At 42.3% G+C, this 13,456-nt stretch overlaps 1 protein-coding gene across 4 annotated transcripts in view; it reads right to left on the bottom strand.

Annotated features, from left to right (window-relative positions):
* The window catches only part of ZNF704 (zinc finger protein 704), a 53,156-nt gene that overhangs the window by 26,396 nt on the left and 13,304 nt on the right, over positions 1–13,456 (bottom strand). The gene's annotated exons all lie outside the window — the stretch shown is intronic.

Here is a 13,456-nt window from a genome sequence, read left to right as displayed (position 1 = left end):
TCCCTTCTCCTTGCGCCCTCCATCTTTCCCAACATCAGGGTCTTTTCCAGGGAGTCTTCTCTTCTCATGAGGTAGCCAAAGTATTGGAGCCTCAGCTTCAGGATCTGTCCTTCCAGTGAGCACTCAAGGCTGATCTCCTTAAGAATGGATATGTTTGATCTTCTTGCAGTCCATGGGACTCTCAAGAGTCTCCTCCAGCACCAAGGCACTGATCTATATCAGTTCAAATAAATTAAAATTCTTAACAGAAAAGGGGCCTCTGCATCCTCCGATTTGGGGTGGAAGTAGATATTATGAATAAAAAACGGGGTTCCCACTCTATCCTGAGCTTTCCTCAGAAAACAAATGCAGGGATGGGGAAGAAATACTTGCAAGGAGAACTGGTGGTGGTGAAGGAACAGGGCAGGAGAAGAGCGTTAGATGGGGCTTACTCCAAGGAAGGCTTTATATAAGATTGCAGCTTTAATTCATGTTCTCCAGCTGAACTTTAAATCCAGAAGCAGGCTGGGTTGGTGTTAAAAAGAGAGGCACATTTCAAAGGAGACTTGAACATGTTCAGGAAAGATTAAGCACCTCACCCTCCCACCCACTGCTTTCCCCCTAAAAACAAAAACAAAAAAACTAAAGTAAAAACAGCATGGGTATGTGTGCATGCTCAACCCTTTCCTATCACTTTCCTGCAGTCCAAATGACCCTGTCATCAGCAGCTTACCCTATCCCAGGGCTCAAAATTCATATTTCATGTTAGGAAGAAGGGAAACAGCAAGGGGGGGGGGGGTAAGGTTAATATTCTGACCACAATTTCTTTGCTCCAAATTGCCTTTTCCCTTCCCTATAAAATGTACAATTTGGTTGCTCTTGTGTGTGTAATGTGTAGTTTGGCCCTCGTCAACATGCTTAAGAGTCTTACTGCTTTGTGGTAAATAAAATAATACGACACCACTAGTTCACTCAGGAAACATGCAAACTGTAACATACACTGTTTAGGCTAGGTTCCAAGACAGGTGTATATGGTTGTTTAAGATGCAACTATGTCTGTCATTCACACTTTACAAGTTTGTTGAGGGAAGCCTAAGTGTACATGATGTTTACTATCATGTTTACTATCTAAAATGTGGAACCTCCCTCACTAACAGACTGGGAAAAGTCTACCTTCCTGACAGAGATATCAGAAAACTACAACGTTCTATCCCCCTGCCGATCCTAAAAAACCTCAATAGTTCCATTTCTATAAAGATCCTAAATAAAACAAGCAAAGGGACAATTATTTGAAAAGTAAATTATGCTTTTTCTGGAAACAGTGTCTCTAGGATGAATGTATCTGCCCTCTAGGAGTTTATAAACAGCATCCGAATTTGTGAATAAATCAATTTTCACTGACTTCTGCTGCTCTGTGAACACCAGTTTCTTCTCTGTTTCTCTTGCTGTGGTACCATTACAAGCTGAAGCCACTTCTCCAGATTTACCCCTGGACAACCCCCCTGGACCCCTCCAAACATCCTTTTTAATGTGCATTCTTGGTGTTTCATTTTCATGATGGTATCTGGGAAGTTATAAGTAATTCCACTTTGAATACCGTGTGCAAAATTGGAGAAGCATTGCAGAACAACTACAAAGCAGGATGGTCCAGTGTAAATTCACCACGAATGCACTATTATTGCATCAGTGACATGTTGTGGAAGACACCCCAACCCCCACCAGTCTAGAGGGGTCCTCAGCCTCTCCCAAAGCCCTTACAGTCATCCTTCAATATAGTACTTCTCCGTCCATTTCAACTTCCCTTTCTTATTTCTAGTTCCTGATTCCCCCCTCTCCTACTTCCTTGAAACACTCCTCATTTTCAGATTCTGTTACCTCTTTTGCCCCAATCCAAATCCGTTTTTTTTTAATGCTCAGCGCACTATTACCTTCCATTATATAGCTTTTAACACTAAGATATTTGGGGGATCCTGAGACACCCATATTCACAGCACACACCATATTTCAGATGCACTGGTGCCAAGCTTCACCGGTTACGAAATCCAAAATGTAATCTATTTTTTCCTTCTAAAAGGGGGAAAAAGTAAGGTAATTTTAAAAGTTCAGGATATCTATCCAGTAAGATTAGCATATCGATCTGGGGGGAGGGGAGGGGAGGGGGAAGAAGAGCAATATAAATGATAGGCCTCACTGTACCAAGAAAATGACCCAAATCAGTAGTTGGGGCTGAAAGTTGGGTGCAATATACAGGGCTCAGCTTTCTTCCTCTTAGTGACAGAACTCAATCCCTTCCAGCCTACAGTAACAAGAAAAATAGTTGCTCGAATCATGTTCTTTTGATTGAAAATTTGAATCTCTTCTGGGTTTTATGATTACTTAAAAAACACACACACTTATCTGTAGGTTTTTAAATAATTTATAATGCAGCCTCCCTTTTCCTCCACCTCCTCCTCTTTATTCTGTTCTGCTGGTGAGCGCAGAGAATGCTAATCACCACAGGCTGAACTGGCACAGCTGCGAATCATGGAGGCTCCTCCCCAATGAGCTCATCCTCAAGCAGTGCAAATGAGAATGACATAATGTTTCTCCGAAGCCTGACACGCGTAAAACTAATTTCTCAAGCCGCAGCCGCTCTCCTCTCCAATACAGCTTTCTCCCCTCCCAAGATCATTCATTATGAGGAGGACATCATTAAAGCTTCAGGGTGTAAGGGGATAGGAAAAACAAATGCAGTGCTTCAGCATCATCAGATTAGCCTGTTCCCACCCTCCTTTCACTCCCACCAATTTTTAGGTCAATAATACCACCAGCACTTCCATTCCTTCTTCTTCTTCTGTAAAATCAATGGAAGCTATGTATTTCTGGAGAGGGCAGAAGCAAGGACGAGGAAACAGAGTTATGGAGGACAAAGCCTTTGGACAGGGAATTGATCCTCATTCATTTTCCCCTGTTGAAATCTGTCAGCCTCCTTCTACTTCCTATAACAGTTTTGTCTGTGTGCTGTTTAAAAATCAGTACCGGTATCTTATTAGTCAGAATGTTTTCAATACAGACAACTCCCACTTAATGCAAGGGTTACGTTCTGGGTAAAATCATATAAAGTGGGGAGCACCCTCTAAACACCCTCCTTGCCACTCTCTCTCCAATCCAGACTAGAAATACTGTATCCCATTCAAGTTGTGGATATTTCCGAATGGGTGTAAGTGGGAAGTTGCCTGTACACAGAATCCCTTCAAGTTCCTTTATACGGAAGCACCTGAGCATGTGAGCACAGAGTGAGTGGGATCTCTTGTCAGGATCCACACATCTCAGATGCAGGAGCCAAACATTCAAGCCATCCCCACAGAGCAGCTGGCTTCCTTCAATGGCCAACCAATCTGCCCTGGCTGAAGCTGCCAACGATACCTGGTCGAGACAAACCGCTCAATACATAAGGACATTAGAAAGGAAAGGAGCAGGATGTTCAGTCTTAACACCTTGAGGAAAGTCACCAAAACACCTGCACAGTGAGACACGCACACATACCTATGGCAGCCCAAGGGGCACATTCCCTTCTGGGCAACCTTCCCTGATCAACAATCCTGATAGCTTGGGATGATGGATACTAAATGAAAAGGCTGCAGAGCTACTGGCTACGAAGCTGGACCAGATTCCTGGCTCTGGGCCTGGTGTTACCTGAACAGGGGCCCAAGAGAGGCACAGCACCTAGGCCCACAGAATCAGAGGCAGGACCCTCACAGGTGCTGTTCTTGGGCCTGATGAACTGAGTATTGCCCACGCCACCTTGCCAGTCCAACACCAAGCGGAAAGGCATATAACAAAGGAGAAGCAGCCCAGTGGGCTGGTTCTTTAAGAATCTCTAGGGCTCCAGTAAAGGAGGACTGGACTGGATGCAGAGGCTCAAAAGGCCTCTATTCACTTTAGGCCCTCACTGAAGGATGTTGATCACAAGGACCTCTCCATGGTGCTGCGACATCTAACCAGACTGGCTTCATGGGCAGAAGCAGGAGCAGAACAAGACACACTTTGTGACGGGGTGGGCCTGTTTTGTTTATTGATATACCGAGGCCTAGTCCTACTCTCCTTGCATCCAGGGGAAGTCATACGGCAATTCATGGCCTCCTCTAAATAAACACAACACTGCAACAGCAGCCAAAGCTAGCCTTAGCTGAAAACAGATATAAAGAATGCCTTAACTGCAGCTACTCTGTCAAAATCAAATTGCTAACATCCATACCCCCCCCCCTGCAAATGATTAATTTTAATTTTTGGGAAGACCAAACAAATTAAACACATACACAAAGATGCCAGCTTTTCTCAGCCTTGCTTTAGTAAGCACAGATGTCTGGCACTTCAACAGATATTTTTGTACATTACTTAACACAAGCTACAAAGCTGCTACTTTTACAGAGGATGCTGCCTGCTGGTTAACAGTTTCCTGAAATTTCACAGCTATTTCTTGAGCCCCTTGGCTAGAAAATAAGGCATATCCTCACTTCACGATCATTTACAATGGGTATGCAGTACAGCTCATCAAGCAAAGGCTATCGGCTTAATCACTCTACAGTATATATAAGCTTCATTAGTGGCAGTATCATATAAACATATACTTATTTAATTGAGGATTTATGAGCTCTTAGTTTTGTTCCCACAAGGAAGTGGGCAGAACATAAATTAACAGGATACAGAAAAGCTACGTACAAGCAACAACACTACCATTAGTATTCTCAACCGGTATAAGCCCAGCCACAATAATAATAGCATAAACCCAAAATGTCTAGCACCATGTTCTATGCACAACTGGGAACGTTCACATAGGACTTTCCTCTACCTCTTCACACTGTGGCCAAAACCTTGGATTGGGGCACACATCATGTGGGTGGGAAGTTTTTAATGTACCCCCCCTTTTCATGTATCTGTGTGTGTGTTTGTCTGGTTGGTTGCTTGTAAGCTACTTTGGGTTGCCCAGGGCAAGATAAAGCAGTAAGTAGGTAGGTAGTAGGTAGGTAGGTAAGTGGCTCTCCAGATGTTGAATTACAACTTCCATCATCCCTGGCCAGTGACCCACATGCTGGCTGGATCTGATGGGGGCTGCAGCCCAACAACATCTGGAGGGCACTGCATTGGCAACCCCTGCCATAGATTAATGTGTGAATGCATCTCCCCCCCCCGCCACACCTGCTCAATTCTGATAATGTAAGGAACATATTACCAACTTATAATTAGCCACTTCACATACCTTGCAAGATACTGGCATTAATTCAGGTATTTGCTTGTTAATGATGGCTGCAGACTTGAGTGGGTCAACAGGCTCCATTTCCAACTCTACATGTGTCCCTTAGAGTCTTTGTAGGGAGCCCCTGTGTGTACGTCTGTACCTGTAAGCTTCCATACAGATTTTCTAATGAATGTACATGGGGGGGAGGAGGCCAGAGTATGCTGCTGCAATACTGTCCCACCACATACTAGCTGAATACTAATGAACACCTGAGAAAAGAGCAAGAGGCCTTACCAATGTTACCCAAATGATCTTGATGGATAAAAGAGCACTCTAGGCATCAAATTTCATTTAGATTGCTTATAACTTGCTTTATAACCCTGAGAGGCTCTTGAAGTGGCTTACAAAAAAAATTAAAAAATCTCACAATAAAAAATGGTATCGAATAAATGCCCCTAGGGCAGGCATGGCCAAACTTGGCCCTCCAGATGTTTGGGGACTACAACTCCCATCATCCCTAGCTAACAGGACCAGTGCTCAGGGATGATGGGAATTGTAGTCCCAAAACATCTGGAAGGCCAAGTTTGACCATGCCTGCAGCTGGATCTCATTCAACCTAAGATGGAGGCAAGTCTCTTTCTAGAATTTGCTAGCTGCCAGGCAGAGCAGAGGAGCTGATCAGCTGTAGGTCGCTCAGCCCATAATGGAAGCAGGCTTTTCCTTACTGGAAGCTGGTGTTGGAATCTGGAGTAGCATCTGTAACTGAAGGACTTTCCTTCTTCACAACAACCAATGCTCACCCCTCTTTGCTCTGCCCCTTCCCTGCGTTTGTTAGCATCTGGTTCCCTTACTGCGAGAAACAGGGTGCTAGACTAGGTGGTCTGATTTAGCAAGGCTCTTCTTTCTCATTACCCATATCCTTTTTACACAAGTGACAAAAGGAGACAACAGCAGTACAAATGCACCTTTGCATGCCCAATTACCATTTACACATGCATGCTAGTGCAAGTAGATAAATAAGTACCACTGTGGCGGGAAGATAAAAAGGTGTTTCTGTGTGTTCTGGCTTCCATCACGATGTCCCATTGCACCAGAGGCAGTTTAGTCATGCTGGCCACATGACCCAGAAAGCTGTCTGCGGACAAACGGCGGCTCCCTGAGCCTGAAAGATGAGTGCCGCAACCCCATAGTTGCCTTTGACTGGACTTGACCATTTACAACAGTGCATTCAGGCATTAACTTGAATAGAACTAGAACTGTTATCTGTTAATTAGCCATGCTAAGTGCTCCATGTTTGGCAGGATACAAATCTCGAAATGACAGACATATTCTCTGAGGCTTTATGTATGCACATGCTAAACACTCCATCTCCTTTAAAAGCAGTATCTAGACTATTTTTCATTCAATTGCCCATTTAGAATGGTGTAAAGAAGACAGGAGAGTGAACACACACTACAAAAACGATCCATCTATTTGTTTCTCAGGCTAACAATTCGCCTTTTTAAAAAAAGAATACAGTTCCATCATTGATTTACTAGAGTAAATCTAAAAACTAGAAGATGTTAACACATATTATTTGCTCCTGGTTAGCCTCACACCTTCCTTTCCTTTCTCTTCTCTGCTTGTTATCCTTGCTCCCTATTTTCCTCAGTTTCTTTTGTTGTATTCTCCTCTACTAAAATCTGATAGCAATTTTGGAAAAAATCATGTCTCACTGCTCTGAGGGCATTATATAAACCAAATAAATAATACATTTAAAACAGAGCTGCAATTTCTGACCACTGGTCATGCTGCCTGGGGATGATGGGAACGGAGCCCAGTAGTAGCTTCTGGTTTAACTGTTCCCCACCCTTGACATATATGTACACATATAGAGATTCAGTTTGTATTAATACATCTCTCTGATTTCCACTGAATTTGTAATTGCCAGAGACTACCTATGGAGACAGTATAAAAGGATTAAAGATGCTCAAACAAACTGGTGATCTGACAAACCCTAATTGAGCTAAATAGTTTTCTTTTTCTTTCTTTCCCCTGATTTTGGAGAAATCAGTGGGAGGCTACCTATTTATAAGCAACATATGTGAATTCACTATTTTTCTTAAACTACACACTTATCTGAAACAAGGATGAATTGCAACAAAGTCGGGCTGCAGACTTGGATAAAATCCAGTGAGATGAATTGCAGCTGAACTACAGTCTTGAAGCAGATCTGAAGCTTTCAGTGTGAGTCGTGTTATGTCTGTATTATACCTGCACTGTAGATGTGGAGCCAGCACACAATTCATTGCTTTAGTTTTTCCACAAGCATGGCTCATGGGATACTAAGCATCTGACTTCTTTTAGACAGATTATTACACTTACTCATTTTTTATGTCCCTGAACAGCACCTGGACGTTTTGAAGGAAGGGGCTTGTGCATATTTAACACAGCATAGTATCTAATGGCATTAAGTGCTGTATTGTCATGAGTTAGTTTTGCTTCGGTAATTGCAGATATCATCAGCACTGTGCATAATTCATATCAGTTCCTTTCTACACAGGTGCTCACTCTTATTTCCATATCAGTAATTAGTGCTTGACAATGAATGTTATCTAACCTGTCTAGGTGAAACAGACAAATCTAGTCACAATACAACTCTCTAGGTGACTGATTTAACTGTGCAGACAATTGGGACCAACCGTTCTGAAAGTAAACTTAACAGCTCTGTTGTATGTACAGTGGCCAGCCAGAATGCACATTTCGTCTTGCAACCCTTACTCATATTTCTGTTGGAGACTCATAGCACTGCTTCCTTGCCAATAAGCAGGATCTATGCCACGTTCCATTGCATGGCTGCTCCAGAGTCAGTCCCAGAAATAAAGGGTGGTATCCAACTAAGCTATACTCAGATTCGACTCACCTCAATCACCAAGATCCTTTGAGGGGGGCACCTCTGGTGGGTCTCATGCCTCTGAAGTTTGGCTGGCCTTCACAAGAGACGAAACCTTTAGTTTGACAGGCACTGCCCTGTGGAACTCCCTGCTAGCATAACTTTGGGCAGGAAGTTCTCTCCCTCCTTTGAGATGTCTTTTGAAAACTACATTGTTTAGGCATGCATTTGCAATTTGAATTTTCTCGTTTAAATCCATCAGCATTTATGGATATTTTAAATTGATATTGTTATGGATATCTTTGTTCACTTTAATTTTATATGCTGCAATCCACCTTGCTACATGTTTCTTGATATGCAGATTATAAACACATGGATAAATAAATTAAAGAGAGTTGGTGATATGCCTGTTCCTAATTGGAACTTAATGGGCCAGTCCCTTTGGGCTTCAGATCAAAGAGAAAGGATGGCCAACAGCATCATCACTGAGGAATACAAGAATAAACAGAATTTCATTCTGAGACAATTTGTCAAGTACAATTCATTTTTGAAACTGACTGACTCCTCTCTTATATGGGGATTTGTATTGCTCTGATCCAGGGGTCAGCAAACTTTTTCAGCAAGGGACCGGTCCACTGTCCCTCAGACCTTGTGAGAGGGCCAGACTATATTTTTTTGGGGGGGAAATTAACGAATTCATATGCCCCACAAATAACCCAGAGATGCATTTTAAATAAAAGGACACATTCTACTCATGTAAAAACATGCTGATTCCCAGATCATCCGCAGGCCGGATTTAGAAGGCGATTGGGCCAGATCTGGCCCCCGGGCCTTAGTTTGCCTACCCATGCTCTGAGCCATGCAAGGAATTGAAGCAAATGCATTTTTGACAACTAATACATTTGATTTTCACCAAGGTGAGTATTTTAATAATAATAATAATAATAATAAATTTTATTTATATCCCGCCCTCCCCAGCCGAAGCCGGGCTCAGGGCGGCTAACAACACTAAAATAGTGCAACATTATAAAAACATCAAAGAATTAATTAAAATCAAAATTGATGGCAACCATAAACTAAAGTATTGTAAAGATTGCCAAAGGAGGGAGTCAGGCTGCGCCCTGACCAAAGGCCTGGTGGAACAGCTCTGTCTTGCAGGCCCTGCGGAAAGATGTCAAGTCCTGGAGGGCCCTTGTCTCTTGTGACAGAGCGTTCCACCAGGTTGGAGCCGCAGCCGAAAAAGCCCTGGCTCTAGTTGAGGCCAGCCTAACCTCTCTGAGGCCTGGGACCTTCAAGATGTTTTTATTTGAAGACCGTAAGTTCCTCTGTGGGGCATACCAGGAGAGGCGGTCCCGTAGATACGAGGGTCCTAGGCCGTATAGGACCTTCAACAAAGTGATCTCCACTTTGAAGTAATTCAAAAGTGCAGAAGAAATAGCAGCATTAACCTTAACTATTGTCCAGAAGCGCTGATGCATTTTTAATATCATTTAGTAAAACTAAATAAAAATTAAGAGAGTTTGTTTTGCTGTGATGATATTTGTCAGGATCGCCATCCTATTCTATGCATCACCCTTATTCTTATTCATTTTCTTTGTAAAGAATTTTGAAACTCAAGAGACTGCAAATTCAACCTCGTAAATTATATTAAACAATATTTGGGGATTATTTTTAATCGTGTGGGACAATTCTCATCCATTTTCCTGTATCAAAGGCTGCAAGCACTCTCTCGTGACACCTAGTGGCTGTGATGCAAACATCCTCTTATGCTGTATTTTATGGTGACTGGATTGTGTTGGTTCCACATAAACTCCGAGATTATAGGCACAATCTAGATGAATTTAGGGCCAATGGAATTAATAAGGTTAAGCACACAATTAAGCAGTGCTGTGTCATTAGAATTAAACAAAGAATGTAAATAGTTATTTTTATTAATTGTGCATGTTAACATACTCAAGATGTATTAATTATTTTTTATTAATTGTGCATGTTAATATACTCCTAAGCTAACACCAGAATGAAGACAATGGATTGTATCCAACTAAGACATACTCTGTAGACTTGAGTTAGTCATGGCTATCCTAAGATATTCCTAAAACATGTAGGAATTTTTTTAAGCTGTTAAAAAAAAAACCCACTTGATGGATATTATTTATATTGCAGAATTTTCTATCAAGTTCTGTTATATTCATATATTTGTAGATGAGAAAACTGTATTATTTTTATTCACCCACAAATATTTCACCTACATTTTAAGAAGCAAATACCCAAAGAGAAAAATAGGTTTTGTGTAGGAGTGTCAAAAAGCAAATTCAACAAGACACATCACAGATTCAAACAAATCCTTCTGTTCATGGGCTGATATGCAAAAAAAAAACAAAACAAAAAAATAGAAAAAAACAAACCAACCCCCCCCCCCCCAAAAACCACCAAACACACCATCAGGCATGGCCTAGTGCATTGAGTCCTGGAGTGATATGAGATACACATTTAAAACACCACTGTGTTTGTCCCTTTGTACAAGACCACTGAGCTTCAACTGGTGGCTCACGCAAGCTCAATTAAGGCATGCTGTGGCTACCACAATTTTGATAAAAATACTATTTCCCCTTTTGTGTGTTTTGCCAATGGAACTGGGGTGCAAAAAAGTCGGGGGGGGGGGCGCTGAAAAATGAAAGGGATGCCAAAGGGCATTTGTGTAGCAGGAGCCAGCATGAAAAAGTCTTGTGTTAGGCTCTAGAAGCAGCAGAAAAAGAGAGCAAAAATATAAATTCACTAAAAGTAGTGTAAAAATACACTAATAGTAAATACCACATTGGAGTTAAACTTGAGTCCTATGTCTGAAAAGACTTTTATCATGCTAAGCTACCAAGAATATTACTGGGCAATGTTAGCAAGGAGAATGTGAGACATGATGTTGGCTGGTTATTACATCTGCTGCAATCTTTGATTAGGTTTAGGGTACAGCTTGATCCAAATTTAATAAGCCATGGTATACTAGCCTGAAAACGAGCACCTGGGGCACTTCAGCTTTGATGCTCCCTGTCATTGTATTAGACAACAGTTACTGCAGGTGTGATTGCCTAGCTCATGATTTGCTGCTCTCAAGGTTCCCTTCTATTGTCAAGGGACCAGAGGGGTAACAAGAAGAAGAAGAGGAGGAGGAGGAGTTTGGATTTGATGGCATTAAAAATTGCCACAATTGAACCCTGATATGGCAGATCATACTACACAGCTAGATTATGGTCTTGACCATTTTAAAAACAAACAAATCTATCTCCTTTCAATAAACAAACAACCATTTAGTGTATCTCCTTTGCTTTCTATAATTTCCCACAAAATTGCAGTTGAGGATCTTTAGTTGATACCCCATTTTTATTCAGCATCATTGTAGTTACGGTATGGAACTTGCCCTGAAGAAATAGCCATTACTACCCCTGTTCTTACGATGCCCATTCAACAGCACCACATAAATAAATATAAAAAAAAGAGTCTTACCTCCCTCCTTATGCCTTCAGCTCCCTTTCTTCCTTATTTCATTTTGCTATTTCATTATAAGCTCCCTAATGGCTGCAGCACCAAGCAATTAGTGAAGGGGTTCAGGATATCAAATTCTAAAGCTTTCCCAAGAGGTCTAATAAACTGAGAGTGGGTGGAGGCAGAATCAAAGCTACAACCCAGTGCCATAACTTCCGACAAATTTCCACAGGAAGTCCAGTAAGTGACCAGAACAAAATCATGGGTGCCAACTACCTCAAACTCTGGGGAAGGTTTGTATTACACAGAATGGCTTCCATAATAATGCAAGCACACTTATGGTAAATATACTTCATGAGTCTTTTGTTAATGCCGCAAGGCAAGCATTGAGGGAAAGAAGAAGGAAGGAGGGAAATGGGAGAAAACACACAGTCCTGCCATTGAGGATAAGGGAGGGAAAGGTAAGTCTCCTGAATGAAACTTGCAGCAGTCAGTAAAGATGCGGGGGGGGGGGGGTCATCAGGGGAATCAAGAGGATTTAAGGTGTTCCAGAATCTAGGTATTTTGTAATGACTCCGAGAAGGCTGCCAGCACTGATTTCCTATGTACTGCACTAGAATGAAATCTAAAATCCAAACCCTACCAGCCACTGCAGGGACTTTGGAGAGCTACTGCTGAGTCTACAGCCCAGCCACTTATGGTGACTATGGTGGAAGGAACAAGCGAATGATTGGGGCTGATCCCTGCACCACCTCCAGGCTTTTGCAGTAATCCTGTATGGATCAAGCCTGATGCTGGCCAGCAACAGCCTGAATCAGGCTCACTATCCAGTGAATCTCAGACTGTTCAGCCCCGCTCTGCCCCCCTCCCCAGAATGCCCCCCATTTTGCAGTTTTCCACTACCAGGTATACCAGTTGCAGGCTTCCTGCCCACATGGCTGATCTGTGCTCAGAAGGGGCAGGTCAGTGGTGACTGGCTCCATCCAACCCCTCCCCCAGGCAGTGTTCGAAACTCTGATTGTTCTAGGTGCATTTGCGGCAGGGAATTTCATTAGTGAAGCAGTTGCTGAGCTCTGGGCGCAGGACTGCACCTAAGATTTCAGATTAAAACTGCAGAGTGGAAGGAAAGGAGGACCTTTTTCTGCCTCCCCACTTCCAATGATTCTCTGAAGACTGGAGAAGAGACCCTCTTAAGAATATGAGGGAGGGTGGGCAGGGGAAGGACTAGACCATGTGAAAAATGAACATAATACTTTAGCTGCAGTTCATTCATCTTCAGCTTTGTATTCTTGTTGTTAAAAAAGCACACCTAGCCATTCCGTTGTTGCGCCCATAACCTAGGTTTAAGGTGCCATTTAGCTTCTAGCTTTCTAACACTGCCCATAGGGGTTGTGGGTTTGATTGCTCTGCCTCTTGGTTTTATACCCATCCTTCAAATTCAGTTTCTATTCTATTCCACTGCAGCATGACAAAGAAAGAAGGGAAGATGGAAGCGAAGTCACAATGCTCATTCTTTGTTTAATGAAATCATGGTTTATCAGACTAAACCAGACTGAAATTATTATAGCTGAATCAGGCCTCTGAGTATAGTTTAGGGCAGCCTTACCTAACCTGGTGCCCTCCTGATGTTTTGGATCAGAACTTACACCAGCTATGAAATTGTCTCACCTGTCATATGTGTGGAAGGATCTCTGCTTTAGTATATTCCTTGCTGGCATTGCTCACATAGTTTATATTTCATTTTAAACAATTTACTATTATTTATACCTATTTTACAATGATAGGACTGAAGTAGTAGCAACTGGCCCAAGGCTGCCCAGTGAATCTTATAACCCAAGTGGTCCATGTCGAACAATGACCACTAACCTCCACAACACACACACACACACACACACACATTCAACCTGTAG

This window comes from Podarcis pityusensis (genome assembly GCF_964106645.2).
Source record: "Podarcis pityusensis genome assembly, chromosome: 7".
Classification (NCBI taxonomy): domain Eukaryota; kingdom Metazoa; phylum Chordata; class Lepidosauria; order Squamata; family Lacertidae; genus Podarcis; species Podarcis pityusensis.
The sequence above is the reverse complement of the archived record's forward strand: the minus strand, read 5'-3'. Positions and strand labels throughout refer to the sequence as shown.